Source organism: Dipodomys ordii, unplaced genomic scaffold (genome assembly GCF_000151885.1).
Source record: "Dipodomys ordii isolate 6190 unplaced genomic scaffold, Dord_2.0 Scaffold33, whole genome shotgun sequence".
Taxonomy (NCBI): Eukaryota; Metazoa; Chordata; class Mammalia; order Rodentia; family Heteromyidae; genus Dipodomys; species Dipodomys ordii.
This window is the reverse complement of record NW_012267249.1, coordinates 2,366,521-2,380,946: the sequence shown is the minus strand read 5'-3', so window position 1 is coordinate 2,380,946 and position 14,426 is coordinate 2,366,521. Positions and strand designations below refer to the sequence as shown.

At 44.5% G+C, this 14,426-nt stretch overlaps 1 protein-coding gene across 1 annotated transcript in view; it reads right to left on the bottom strand.

Moving 5' to 3' along the window:
- Cap1 (CAP, adenylate cyclase-associated protein 1 (yeast)) overlaps window positions 1-13,286 on the bottom strand; it is a 31,068-nt gene extending 17,782 nt beyond the window's left edge. Inside the window, exon 1 of the mRNA XM_013016766.1 lies at window positions 13,028-13,286. The gene's annotated coding sequence lies outside the window, so the exon portion shown is untranslated. The remainder of the gene's footprint in view (window positions 1-13,027) is intronic.
- Between the last annotated feature and the right edge of the window lie 1,140 nt (window positions 13,287-14,426).

Here is a 14,426-nt window from a genome sequence, read left to right as displayed (position 1 = left end):
TTCCTGCCTGGGCTGGCTTTGAACCATGATCCTCAGATCTCAGCCTCCTGAATAGCTAGGATTACAGGTGTGAGCAACCAGTGCCCAGTAAAGCATTTCATAGATTTGGTAAAGCATTTCATAGATTCATGTTTTTTTTTCTTCTTTTTTTGGTTGGTCGTGGGGCTTGAACTCGGCTTGGGCACTGTCCCTGAGCTCCTCAAGGCGAGAGCTCTACCGCTTGAGCCACAGCACCACTTCCTCTTGAACTCGTATAGTCCTCAGCTAAGATACCACCTCCCCAAAAGGCAACTCCAGTATGCGCTTCTATGACAAAGTGCAGTGGTCTCTACCACATCAGAGGTTTAAAATAATTTATAGTCAACAGGCAATCTGCCATCCTAGGGCAGGGATCTTGTCTTGCCTTTGTAATTGCAGTACTCTAAACGTAGTAGGCACTAAAATAGAGGTTAATAGGGGTCTTTGGATTGGATGAATGGGTAATTAGGATGAATTTATGTATTAGGTCTACCCAGGAGAATAGCGCCACCCTGCCACCCCCCCCCTACCCCCCACAACACACACACACTTTACCTGCCTGAAACTAGTAATCACCAGACTGTCAATCACCTGACTGAGAGTCAGGAAATGACCCAGGGGTAGGGGCTGTTTTCCCCGGCAGACCTAACATTATGCATGTATATAAATGAGCCTTTATCATTTCTTTTTTTGTTTTGTTTTTGTTGGTAGTAGAGCTTGAACACTGGGCCTGGTTGTTGTCCCTGGGCTCTTCAGCTCAAGGCCAACGCTCAACCACTTGAGCCACAGCACCATCTGGTTTTCTGGTGGTTAACTGGAGCTAAAAGTCTCATGGACTTTCCTGCCCAGGCTGGCTTTGAACTGTGACCCTCAGATCAAAGATGAACCACCAGCGCCTAGCTTTATCATTTCTAATTGATAACACTTCAACCCAAGTCTGGCTATCTATTTTCTGTCAATCCCGTAAGGAAGTATCTGTTGCCCTTATTTTCTAATTTTCACCTATCTGCTTTTACAGATCCTTAGAATACTTTCATCTTCTCAGGAAGATAGGGAAAATAATCTTTTTATTAGAAAATGTACTATTATTATTTTTGCCAGTCCTGGGGCTTGAATTCAGGGCCTGGGCACTGTCCCTGAGCTGCTTTTGCTCAAGGCTAGCACTCTACCACTTGAGTTACAAGGCCACTTCCAACTTTTTCTGTTTATGTGATACTGAGGAATCAAACCCAGGGCTTCATGCATGCTAGGCAAGCACTGTACCGCTAAGCCACATTCCCAGCCCTATAGTATTAATTTAAAAACAATGATCTTACAAAGCTATGCTTTACTTCATTAGTCTGTTGCTTCTTACTTTTCTCTTTGAACCAGGGTTTTGCATGCACCACCCAGTCCCATCTCAACCTGCTGCTTCTTTTGAACCTTAAAATAATTTTTTTTTGTCAGTTGTGGGGCTTGAACTCTGGGCCTGGGTGCTATCCCTCAGCTCTTCGGCTCAAGGAGAGCGCTCTACCACTTGAGTCACAGAGCCATTTCCGGTTTTTGAGTGGTTTATTGGAGATAAGAGTCTCAAGGACTTTCCTTCCCCGGCTGGCTTTGAACTGCTATCAGATCTCAGCCTCCTGAGTAGCTATGATTACAGGTGTGAGGCACCGGCGCCCGGACTCTTAAAATAATTCTTGAGGTGTGTTATGCAGATGTTGGTTCTGTTTTTATTATTTTACTTTTTACTTTTGGCAGTATCAGGCTTAAACTCGGGGCCTCAGGGCTCAACTGCAGTGCTTCCATTTGAACCATGCCTTCAGTCCGATTCCCATTTTCAGAATGAAGAAACTGTCATTAATAGAAGTTAAAAATCTTGCTGGAGGGCAACCAATGTAGTGGAGAACCTAGGCCTTAAGCACAAATACTATGAAGTTGGGCTCTTCCTACCAGTCCACACAGCTTTTAAGCAATTAAATGACTATGTGGTTTATCAGTTGTTTGCTAAACACAGCACTGTGGGGTCAAAGTTACCTTCTTATCTCTTTAAGTTATATTACTATGAGAAGCCTTTAAATTTCCCTACTTTCAATTCTCTCTATAAATTAGTTTCTTCCCAATCACATTGAAAAAAAATCATGTATTTTCAGGATAAATGACATATTTGTTTCAAATAAGGATTTTCCCCAAGAATATAGATCAGAGCAGAAAACTAGCTCTGTAGAATCTTGTTTGTCGCTATTTCTAATTGATAACTGCCAAGAGCTGTCTGAAACCTCCATAAATGAATGTACAAATTCTTACCTAAACAATCATAAAAGCTTCAGGAATGTAGGTTCCAGGAGGTGGGTATTCATTGATTCTGCCTGCACTCACTCTACCTCCTACCTCCTAGCACAAGGAATACAGAAGACGCTCATAAAAATCAGTGATTAGCACTGTAATGGCTACTTAAAAAAAAAAAAGCAAGGAAGATACATGGTCATTCCTATTGAGAAGGCCAGCAAAATCTAACATCGATGAACTATAGGAAACTATATTTTTATCAGTTTTCTAATTATCTAACTTCAGTTGGAATAAAGTACCAGCCAATATATTAGATTTTTCTTTGTAAAATGCTGTAGCTGTGGGTCATCAATTATACAGAATAAATGACTCTTCCCTGAAGAAATGAAGGTAGACTGTAAGTAGTTTGCTTTCAGGAAACAAGTGAGCTGTCGTGATTGAAAGAACAGGAAGAAGAAAAAAAAAGAAATTCCATAGCAATAAAAAGCAAAATGGACACACAAAGAGTGGTAGAAGAAGGTTATGTATAGAAAGGGTAGTTTGTACTGAGCATTACAGAAAATAAGGCTAGATAAGCCAGCTTAGCCAGATAATGAAGGGTAGTGAAAGCTGGGCAGTATTTTGATTTGATGTTGTGATAAACAGCAGAGCCCAGTCAAGGAAAAATGGTTTACAAAATACTACCTGATATACAGGATGGGATTTGAAGAGAAGTGAAAGTATTATGGTCTGAAAGTTTAAGCTAAGAGTTACCACTCATACAGCCATAAAATAAAAAGGCTATTGCATGGGCTAGAAATGTGGCTTAGTGGTAGAGTGCTTGCCTAGCAGGAATGAAGCCCTGGGTTGGATTCCTCAGTACCACATAAACAGAAAAAGCCAGAAATAGCACTGTGGCTCAAGTGGTAGAGTGCTAGCCTTGAACAAAAGCTCAGCGACAGTGCCCAAGCCCTGAGTTCAAGCCCCAGGATTGATGGGGGAGAAACACACACACACACACACATACACACACACACACACACACACACACAAAATGAAAATTATCAATTAACCTACAAATAATTCCCTTTAGGCAAAAAAGTGACCACCTAAATGAAATGCCATGTAGAATATGAAAGAAGGATGAGCTGGGTGCTGCTGGCTCCTATCTGTCATCCTAGCTACTCAGGAGACTGAGATCTAAGAATCAAAGTTTGAAGCCAGCCTAGACAGAAAAGTCTGTGAAACTCTTATCTCCAATTAATCACTGAAAAAGCTGGAAGGAGAGCTGTGGTTAAAGTGGTAGAGCACTAGCCATCAGCAAAAGAAGCTCAGGGACAGCATCCAGGCCTTGAATTCAAGCCCTAGGACTGGCAAAAACAAAACAAAAAAGATGAAATAGCTTCCCTGCTCTACCTTCTATTGAATCAGTTTCTTCATTAGAAGTGCTTCTAAAATCATCTCAGAAAACCTGGTAACAGAATAGTCCTTTCAATATTCTGGGCAATTCATTGGGGCGTTATCTGATCAAACACCTTAAGCAATGCAGAACCTGAGATTTTTGAGACAGCCCATTCCATTCAGACAGCTCAAAGTATTAAAAAGCTCTTCCATATATGGAGGCAAATCTGCTTCCCTGCAACTTCCACCCACTGATCTTAGTTCTGCCCTTAGAGGTCATACAAAACAAGTGTGAGTTAAATGGAGAATAAGTATAACTGTGTGGTACTGACTGAGAGCACAGTAGTATTCAGAGAAGGGAAATAAAGATGAGTTCACAGTTGCCTTTAGAGAATGACAACATTATAGGCAGGCATAGGTTCTAGCATGTTCTAGTTAGGGCAAAAAGATTAAGTCAGTTTTGGATATACTGAGTTTGAAGAGAAGATGAAGCTTTTTAAATGAAAATAGCCAGCAGTATTCAGAAATAAAGCCTGGGAAAGGATCAAGACCAAAGATAATGTTTGCAAGTCATCCTGAGAGCAAAAGGAAACTATGTGCTTGATTCTCCAGAAATTATTTTGTGGTTTGAAATGTGTATGTGTGTTTAATTCTCATCATTCTATTTTTTTTATTAAAAACTTTTTCTGCCAGGTACCCATAGATCATGTTGATAACAAAAAAGCCAGAAGTGGAGGCATGGCTCAAGTGGTAGTCTCAGCCTTGAGCATAAAAAGCTCAGTAAGAGCTTGAGGCTCTCAGTTCAAGCCCTAGTAATGGCACAAAAAAAAAAAAAAAAACAAAAAGAAACAAAAAACATGGGACTGGGAAGGTGGCTCAGTGGTAGAGCGCTTGCCTTGCATGCCTGAGGCCCTGGGTTCAATTCCTCAGGACCACATAAGCAAAAAGAAAAAAGCTGGAAGTGGCGCTGTGGCTCAAGTGGTAGAGTGCTAGCCTTGAGCTGAAGAGCTGAGGGACAGCGCCCAGGCCCAGAGTTCAGGCCCCACAACCGGAACCAAAAAAAAATTTTTTTCCCATTTTCCAAACTTTAAGATAAAAAAATTTAATGAAAGAAAAAAAAACTAAGGCAGAGGCTGGGAATGTGGCTTAGTGGTAGAGTGCTTGCCTAGAAGGAATGAAGCCCTGGGTTTGATTCCTCAGTACCACAGAAACAGAAAAAGCCGGAAGTGGCACTGTGGCTCAAGTAGCAGAGTGCTCACCTTGAGCAAAAGCAGCTCAGGGACAGTGCCCAGACCCTGAGGTTCAAGCCACGGGACTGACAAAAAAAAAAAAAAGGCAAATAAACCATCTCTTCCAAGCTATCATTATGTACATATTAGTTCCATCCCTAACAATATAGAACTCCTCATTACTAGGTTCTTTTTTTTTTTGGTCAGTCATAGGGCTTGAATTCTGGGCCTAGGCACTATCCCTCAGCTCTTCAGCTCAAGGCGAGCTCTCTTACCACTTGAGCCACAGCACCACTTCTGGTTTTCTGAGTGGTTTATTGAAGATAAGAATCTCATGGAGTTTCCAGCTCGGGATGGCTTTAAACCGTGATCCTTAGATCTCAGCATCCTGAATAGCTAGGATTACAGGCATGAGCCACAGATGCCCCACCATTACTAGATTCTTAACATGTCACAGAGCAAAAACTTAAACATGCTAACAGGAAATATACATTGGTTGGTTTAACCCAAAAACTGTTAAGAATAGACATCACAGCTGGGTGCCAGTGGCTCATTTGTGTAATCCTAACTACTTAGCAGGCTGAAATCTAAGGACTGCAGTTTAAAGCCAGCTTGGGCAGGAAACTGTGACTCTTACCTACAAAAAGCCAGAAGTGCAGTTGTAGTTCAAATGGTAGAGTGCTAGCCTGAAGCAAAAACAGCTCAAGGACAGCACCCAAGCCCTGAGCTCAAACCCCAGGACCCACACCCATACCCCCCCACACACACACATTCTCTGTCTCTGTCTGTTTCTCACTCTCTCACAGAATAGATATTACTTTGCCCCAGTAAAGATGTCATCTAAATCTAACCCAAATCAGGAGCCACTGTTCTTCCCTAAGCATTTGGTTTCACTGATAAAACCAATGACATTTAGTGTCTAAGTCACAGCCACCTGAGATTTAGATTAAAAGAGAAAGAAAAACCTATCTTCTAGGGAGGAAAGGAATCCAACACAGTATCTGTGCTTGTCTCCTGTTCCTGGCTTACACAGTCTTCTATCTGAAACTCCAAGAGTGAGTAAAGTGAATAATGTACAAGCTGAAGTCAGACTTGGGAACTAGCTATTTAAACAGCCTAGAGCAAACAGATAACTTTTTGTGGCCATAGGCTCCCCTCTTCCCTAAATTCAAAAAGATTATTGGGAAGGCTAACTGCACTGAACATTCTCTTGCTTTACAATGCATAAGGAACAACTATAGCAATTGCTTTTAGCATGGATAGTTGATTCAATAGAACAGCATTATCTACTCTCATATGTAAAGATAGACTCAAGGATGACATTTGTCCTTAGCTATGATTCAGTCACAACTAGAGGTATGAAAAGATCTGTGATTACAAGACTATAATTAACTTAAATATAACAGTTTTAATGGCCTCTGAAGGAAAATACAAAAACAAACACAAAACCTCAAAACAAAAACAGCAAGCCCACTCATTCCTTCCATTAAACATTTCAACTATTTTTCCAGCCAAATGGAAAAGTTTAGCACAACATGTCTGGTAATACAAGACAAACAAAGCTGCATTAAAGCAGAGGAATATTTTGGGGGCTTTGATTTCAGCTTTTTTTTTTTTAGGTTTACATGATGGTATATCATAATGAAGTCATGTAGCTGCAATTAAAGACAATGAAACTATGGCAAGTTGATTAGCTAAAATAAACTCTATATACGTGCTGGGAAGGTGGCTCAGGGGTAGAGTGTTTGCCTTGCATGCATGAGGTCCTGGGTTTGATTCCTCAGCACCACATAAGCAGAAAAAGTCTGGAGTGGTGCTGTGGCTCAAGTGGTAGAGTGCTCACCTTGAGCTGAAGAGCTGAGGGTCAGTGCCCAGGCCCAAAGTTCAGGCCCAATACTGACCAAAAACAAACAAACAAACAAAAATGCTACATAAACTCCATAAACTATAAATTAGACTATACAAAAGTTAAAAATAAATAATACTCATCTACTAAAAGCAAGCAGATTATATGCAAGCAATAGAAATGGACAGAATAGAAATTTACATATCCACAATGAAGGGAGGGAAAGCTGCTTATATGCTGTCAACTAATACAAAGCTTGCTTCTATGCCAACCACTGGAATTTCCACAGTAATACGACATCCGAAATTTGGCCATGCACGTATGTAACTATCACAATGAAACCACTATGTACAATTAATTTATGTTAACAAAAAAATTTAAGCAAGAGTTTGAGTGGGGAATAGGAATAATTAAATGTGATCAAAGTACATTATGTGAATATATGGAAATAGCACAATACTCTTTTGTACAATTAATATATGCTAATAAGAAAGTTTAGTGGTCGAGGGAGAGGGAAATCCTTTAAGGACACCAAAGGAATTTCTTGACAGCACAGTAATTTCTTGCTGTCCCAATAAAAACAAGTGATTTCCCCCTCATTGTAGGATAACTGAGTACTTATACATGCACTGTGCTAAGTATGTCTGTGGAGCCTGTTTTTGGATAACTTAGCTAGGGAAGTACAATCATAGCTACTTCTTTGTTTTATTTTTTTGATCTATCATGAGGCTAGAACTTTAGGCCTGGGTGCTATCCTTAAGCTCTTTTTGCTCAAGGCTAGTGTTCTACCAATTTGAGCCACACCACTACACTTGATTTTCTGGTGGTTAGTTGGAGATAAGTCTCATGGGGATTTGGGTCCAGGCTGGCTGAGATCAGAGGATCTCAGCCTCCTGAATAGCTAGGATTACAGGTGTGAGCCACTGGCACCCAACAAAGCTGTAATATTTCTAATCCAGTAGTTCTCCAAAGAGGCAATTTTGTCCTCCAGGAAACATCTGGCAATATCTTAAAGACATTTTTGGTTGTCACAACTGAGGAAGTTACAACTGAGGTGAGGATGCTACCACCATTGAATGGGTACAGGCTAGGGATGCTGCTAAACATGCTACACCGCACAGAACAATCCAAAGTGAAGAATTATCTGGCCCAGGATGACAAGTGTACCAAGATTGAAAAATCCTGTTCTAATTAGGAAAATAAAAGAAGTGCAAATAAGTTGGACAAAATACTATTTTAAATTAGATAGTCAATCTGTACCACCTAACCAAAAAGGTTTTTTTTTTTTAGTCGGTCATGGGGCCTGAACTCTGGGCTTGGGCATTGTCCCTCAGCTCTTCAGCTCAAGGCTAGTGTTCTACTACTTGAGCTTCAGCCCCACTTCATTTTTTTCTGTTTATGTGGTGCTGAGGAATCAAACCCAGAGCCTCATGCATGTAAGGCAAGCACTCTACCACTGAGCCACCTTCCCAGCCCCCAAAAAGGTTCTTTTTAAAGAACTTCTAAAAATCCATCTAGTTGCCAGGTGCCAGTGGCTCACACTGGTAATCCTACTACTCAGGAGGCTGAGATCTGAGGATCGCGGTTCAAAGCCAGCCCGAGTCTGTGAGACTCTTATCTCCAATTAACCACTCAGAAAACTCGAAGTGGTGCTATGGCTCAAGTGGAAGAGTGCTGGCCTTGAACTGAAGAGCTGAAGGACAGAGCCCAGGCCCCATCACTGACCCCCTCCCAAAAAAAATCCACCTAGTTATGGAAATCCAAGTATTAGGTATGGATGACAGGGTAGTAGTAAATAAAGAAAATGATATTTCAAAGGAATAAATCACTAACACCAGGTAAAATACAATTTAAGAATCCTCAGATTTCAAACGGCAGCATTAAATTTCTAATCAAGGGTTCAACTTCCAAAGACATGTTGCATTTGCTTTTTTTAAGCAAAACAAATTCTGGACTCAAAGTCTCACAGAAAATAGAAAGGACGAAGTCACTTTTTTTGTTGGTGGTGGTGGTAGGGCCTCTGTTGGGCGTTGTCCCTGAGTTCTTCAGCTGAAAGCCAGCATTCTACTACTTGAGCCACAGCGCCACTTCCGGCTTTTTCTGCTTATATGGTGCTGAGGAATTAAACCCAGAGCCTCAGGCATGCAAAGAAAGCACTCTACTACTGAGCCACCTTCCCAGCCCTGGAAGTCATACCTCGCCTGTAATCCTAGCTACTCAGGAGGCTGAGATCTGAGGATTGCAGTTCAAAGCCAGCCCAGGGAAGAAAGTCCATGAAACACTTTTTTTTTTTTTTTGACAGTTGTTGGGCCTGAACTCTGGGCCTGGGTGCTGTCCCTCAGCTCTTCAGCTCAAAGTTACCGATCTAAACACTTAAGCCACAGCACCACTTCTGGCTTTTTCTGCTTATGTGGTGCTGAGGAATAGAACCCAGAGCCCCATGCATGCAAGGCAAGCACTCTACCACTGAACCACTTTCTCAGCCCCATCCATGAAACTCTTATCTCCAATTAACCACCAGAAAAGTGGAAGTGGTGCTATGGCTCAATGGTAGAGCACTCGCCCTCAGCTGACCACAACAGACAAAAAAAAAAAAAAAAAGGCAGGGTTGGGAAAGTGGCTCAGTGGTGGAGTGCTTGCTCTCTGGTCACAAAAATAATTATAACTAAACAAATGTATACATAACCAAGAAAACAGATAAGAAAAGGTGACCTCTGTGGATGAAAACAAAACATTTTGCAGGGCTGGGAAGGTGGCTCAGTGGTAGAGCGCTTGCCTTGCATGCCTGAGGCCCTGGGTTCGATTCCTCAGCACCACATAAGAAAAAAGCCGGAAGTGGCGCTGTGGCTCAAGTGGTAGAGCGCTAACCTTGAGCTGAAGAGCTGAGGGACAGCACCCAGGCCCAGAGTTCAGACCCCACGACCGGACCCCCCCCCAAAAAAAAAAAAAAAACATTTTGCAAACTCAATAGCCAATCGCAGGAGGCTGAGATCTGAGGATCATGGCTCAAAGCCAGTCTGGGCAAGAAAGTATGTTTGAGGGCTGGGAAGGTGGCTCAGTGGTAGAGCGCTTGCCTTGCATGCATGAGGCCCTGGGTTCGATTCCCCAGCACCACATAAGCAAAAAGGAAAAAAGCCGGAAGTGGTGCTGTGGCTCAAGTGGTAGAGCGCTAGCCTTGAGCTGAAGAGCTGAGGGACAGCACCCAGGCCCAGAGTTCAGGCCCCACGAATGAACCCAAAAAAAAAAGAAAGTCTGTTTGAGACTCTTTTCTCCAATTAACCACTTGGGAGCAGAGTTGTGGCTCAAGTGGTAGAGTACTAGCCTTGAGCAGAAAAATCTCAGGACAGTGTCCAGGCCCTGAGTTCAAACCCCCAAGATCCCCAAACAGACACACAGGCGGACGTACACACACACACACCACCCCACCCTGGCAAAGCCATTCTGTTTCTGTCAAACTTCAGGCTCCAGTAATTCACTGAACAATACAGGCCTTCTTGCTTTCATATCTCCCCTTCTTGCTTTCATATCTCCTGTGTTTTCTCTAGCCAGAAACTTATTAGATATCTTTGCTATATTCTAAGAACACCTCAAAGCATGTCCAAAATCCATTTTCTAATGTCATCTCCCTCATATTACTTATTACCTATCTGAATGGTACTTAGTTCCCTAGGCAAAACAAACAGGTTGTTTTTCTTGGGTGCTGGGATTTCTTATGTATACTAAGCAAGCGCTCTATCACTGAGCTAACACCCCAAGCTTACTTCTTCATTCCCATAAATAACCAGTATTTAGTTCCTTAGAAACCATCTTTTATTTTCATGAGGTTTGAAATCAGAGCCTGGACACTGTCCCTGAGCTCTTTTGCTTAAGGCTAGTGCTCTACCATTTTGAGCTATAGTTCCACTTCCAGTTTCCTGGTGGTTAATTGGAGATGAGTCTCACTGACTTTGTCCAGGCAGGCTTTGAACTTGGATCCTCAGATCTCAGCCTCCTGAGTAGCTAGGATTATAGGCATGATCCTCCAGCTTCTGGCTCACTGGATAGCATCTTCTTAGCATTACTCAAACACAATTCCTCCTGGCTATTTACACTTCCTCTTAGTTCACACCATGACTATGCAATAGCTTTCCAACTTCCAAACATAGGTTTATTTTTCACTGTGGGAACTGAGAATCCTCCATGTCCCATAGATTCCAGGGTAAAAACCCAAAGTCCTTAGTATTCTTTAAGTCTCTCCACAGCACTTTTCACCACTTCTCCAAGCATTACTGGAATTCCAGATTACTAGTTGTATAGACTTCCACATGTCTAAGTCTCCATGACCTTATACATTTAATCCTGGGAAACCCTTTCCTAGATTTGGTAGGTAAATAAATATTGGAAGACTTAACTTCACATTTCTGCCTGGAAGCCTGGATCAGGTATTTCTCTAATGCTCTCAGGCTTGCGTTCACACAAGTACACACTGTAAGCCATCCCTACTTTACTTCTCTGCTCTCTCCCATATTGTAAACTCCATGGGAACAAATCTTTTCTTTCTTTCTTTCTTTTTTTTGTTGGTCCTGGAGCTTTACCTCTGGGGTTGGGCGCTGTCCCTGCGCTCAAGGCGAACATTCTACCACTTGAGCCACAGCACCACTTCCGGACTAGCCGGGCGCTGGTGGCTCACGCCTGTAATCCTAGCTACTCAGGAGGCTGAGATCTGTTGATCGCGGTTCAAAGCCAGCCCGGGCAGGAGAGACCGTGAGACTCCTATCTCCAATAAACCACTAGAAAACCGGAAGTGGCACTGTAGCTCAAGTGGTAGAGCGCTCGCCTTGAGCTCAGAGCTGAGGGACAGCGCCCAGGCCCAGAGTTCAAGCCCCACGACCGACAAAAAAAAAAGAGTCTCACGGACTTTCCTGCCCAGGCTGGCTTTGAACTGCAATCCTCATATCTCAGCCTCCTGAGTAGCTAGGATTACAGGCTTGAGCCACCGGCGCCCGGCCAAATCTTTTCTTAAAAGACTTAAGTGCCTCCTTTAATAAATGTTTCACACATATTAAGGCCCAATAAAAGTGTGGGAAATGATAGATGTGCTAGTCCACCCTCCACCTCTGATTTGCATTTAGAAATTCCTATTGAAGAGCTACAAATGGCACAATTCTGATGTTCACTGTCTAAATAATTTTCCCATTCCTTCTTCATCGCACTTACTTTATCCCTCAAATTTTTTCCAAACCCCTTGTACATACTGTCACAGTAGCCTCTTCTTCCCTAACATGCATTGCAGTTAAACTTTTTTTTTTGGTAGTACTCCGGATTGAACCCAGGGTCTTGCATATGCTTGACAAGCACTCTACCACTAGCCCTTAGGCCTATATAATTACTTCTTCAAAGTCTCAGCAAACACTGTTAACTCCATGAGTTTGTTTTGTTTCCAAGCCGCATTTCCTGATTCTGCCAGAATGTGGCACAGAATAAACTCGGTTACCCACTGGATTTAACTCTGTGAGGTGAGAGCACAGTTCACTTAAAAGATGACCAAAATGAGGCATTAAAAAAAATTAAATAAATGACCACTGCCAGATATCAACAGGGCCGGTCCTAACTTGAGCCATCTGATTTCAGGTCCAGATATAGACAACATCGCCAATAAAGTTACCTTGGTTTTTCAGAATAAAAGCAGTAGACTAGAAACAAGAGGAGGCAACCTGAATACCTGGACTTGCCTGCTTCACTCAAAAAACAACAACAACAAAAACCCAACTCTCTAGGTAGGTGTTCCAAGCAGCTGAACGATCGAGCAAACAGAGTGCCTTTAACCTAAGCTGTCTGGCCAGAAAATTACCCCCCAAGTTAAAGAGGCTGCAAGGAAACGAGCGAAGGAAGTATCTGGGATAGTCATTTGAAGAACTGGGACGGGACAATAATGGCCATTCTTTTCCTCCCAGGTTATCCTCTTCCCGAACAATTTACCCATCCGTGCAATGGGAGCGAGACCGAGAGCAGCTTAGACTCTAAAGGTCTCCGAGGTTTCTCTCCGTCAGGGCACTGCAGAAATCAGGCCTCCACTACAGCTGATGGACAGGGAAGTGAAATCGAGCCCAGAGCTTCCCAGGACCGCTGATCGCCCCGGCCCCACCTCAAGAGACCGCACCCAGGAGTCTGGGTCGGTCTAAGGGCCCCAACCCGGACCCCCTCCCCACGCAGAGCACATCACACGCAAGTAGGCCAAGAAGGCCAAGATCAATGCCAGGAGCCCGTGGGACCCAGAGGCGACCCTGGGGTCGCCGCACACCCTCACCTTAGGAGTTGTGCCTCACCTCGGTTCAGCGATCAGCGGCTCTCCACTTCCGGTAAGAACCGCCCAGCAATCTCCGCGCGACCCACTTCCGGGCCCTCCCTGGGCGCGGTAACTCCCCCGCCCCCCCACACCGGAAATGAGCCGCGGGATTGAAAAGGCTGGCTAGACTCAAACTCTGGGAGAAAGGCCGCTGAGATCCTGACTCCACCCCTACTCCCCACACCTAGGAGACTCGAGGCTGGCTCAAAGGTCACAAGGGAAAGGGATCTACCTCCTAGGCGAGAGCGCTCCCCAGAGGGGCTTGTCCACTAGCAGGTCCCGCCCCTCGACGGGCTGTACCCAACCGAAATCGCCCCCGAGGCCAGCTGCAAAGAGGAGCCGGAATCACCGGCTAAGCTCCGCCTCCTCCTGGAAAGCGGGCAGATAAGTGGCTGATGCTCCTGTCAGTTTGATTCCTGCAAAGGCCAGTTCATGTTCACTGAAAGGGTCTGGGTAAGGCTTGGTGGCGGGCGGGAGTCTCTGAGGGCGGAGAGGCCCCCTCGAGGCAAGCTCCGCCTCTCCTCAGGCTTGCACTCTTGGGTTGCCCCGCCTGCAAGGTGGAGGGCGGTAGGGGGTGACTCCCGGGGGCTGGACGCTGGAGGCCCGCCGCCGAGCGCGCGCCGTGGGCCCCTCCCGGAGCGTGTGGGCGTGCCCGGCCCGCAGGGCCCAGGGCTGGAAAGGTGGAGAAAGCGCTCCACTCTCGCCCCATTTCCTGTTTGCTCAGTGCGCTTTGTGACCATAGATGGTCAGGTCAGGGACCGCGCGGAAGCCTCTGCTCTGCGGCTTCCGTGTCCTCCTCCCTCCCCGCAGGGCGCGCGGGGTGTGGTCCCTGTGAAATGAAATGAGACTTACGCGGTGAGTCGGGCTCCGATCGCAGTCTTCTGAAAAACGGCTCTTGACACGGCTTCTTCCTGGGCGAGGCTTGCCCTCCCGGCTGCCGAGCAGCCCAGGGCTCCTTTCGATCGGGGGCTGCAGCCCGCCGGGAGACCTCGCTTCCTTGCCCTTAGACTGGAGACCACATCTTTGTTTCGTCAGGACTGACTCCTTCCAGCTGGTCATTATCTTCCCACAATGATTTATTTCTAGAAAAAGATTGGCGTGTGTTACAAACCCCCACCCACCCCAGACTATGACAGCACAGTGTTCGAGCTGAATGCAGGCGTTATATGCCAGAGTCAATCATTCAAATACCGTTCTTATAATAGCTACCATTACAAGCTAGGCTTGTACTGAGCACCCGAGCGCATTTTCATTTAATACTAACAGCAGCTCTGCGGTAGGTACTATTATATCCTCCGGGTTTCAAGTGAGGAAGCTGAGCCAAGGTCGCAAAGTACATGCTGGAACTTTGAAGGGAACA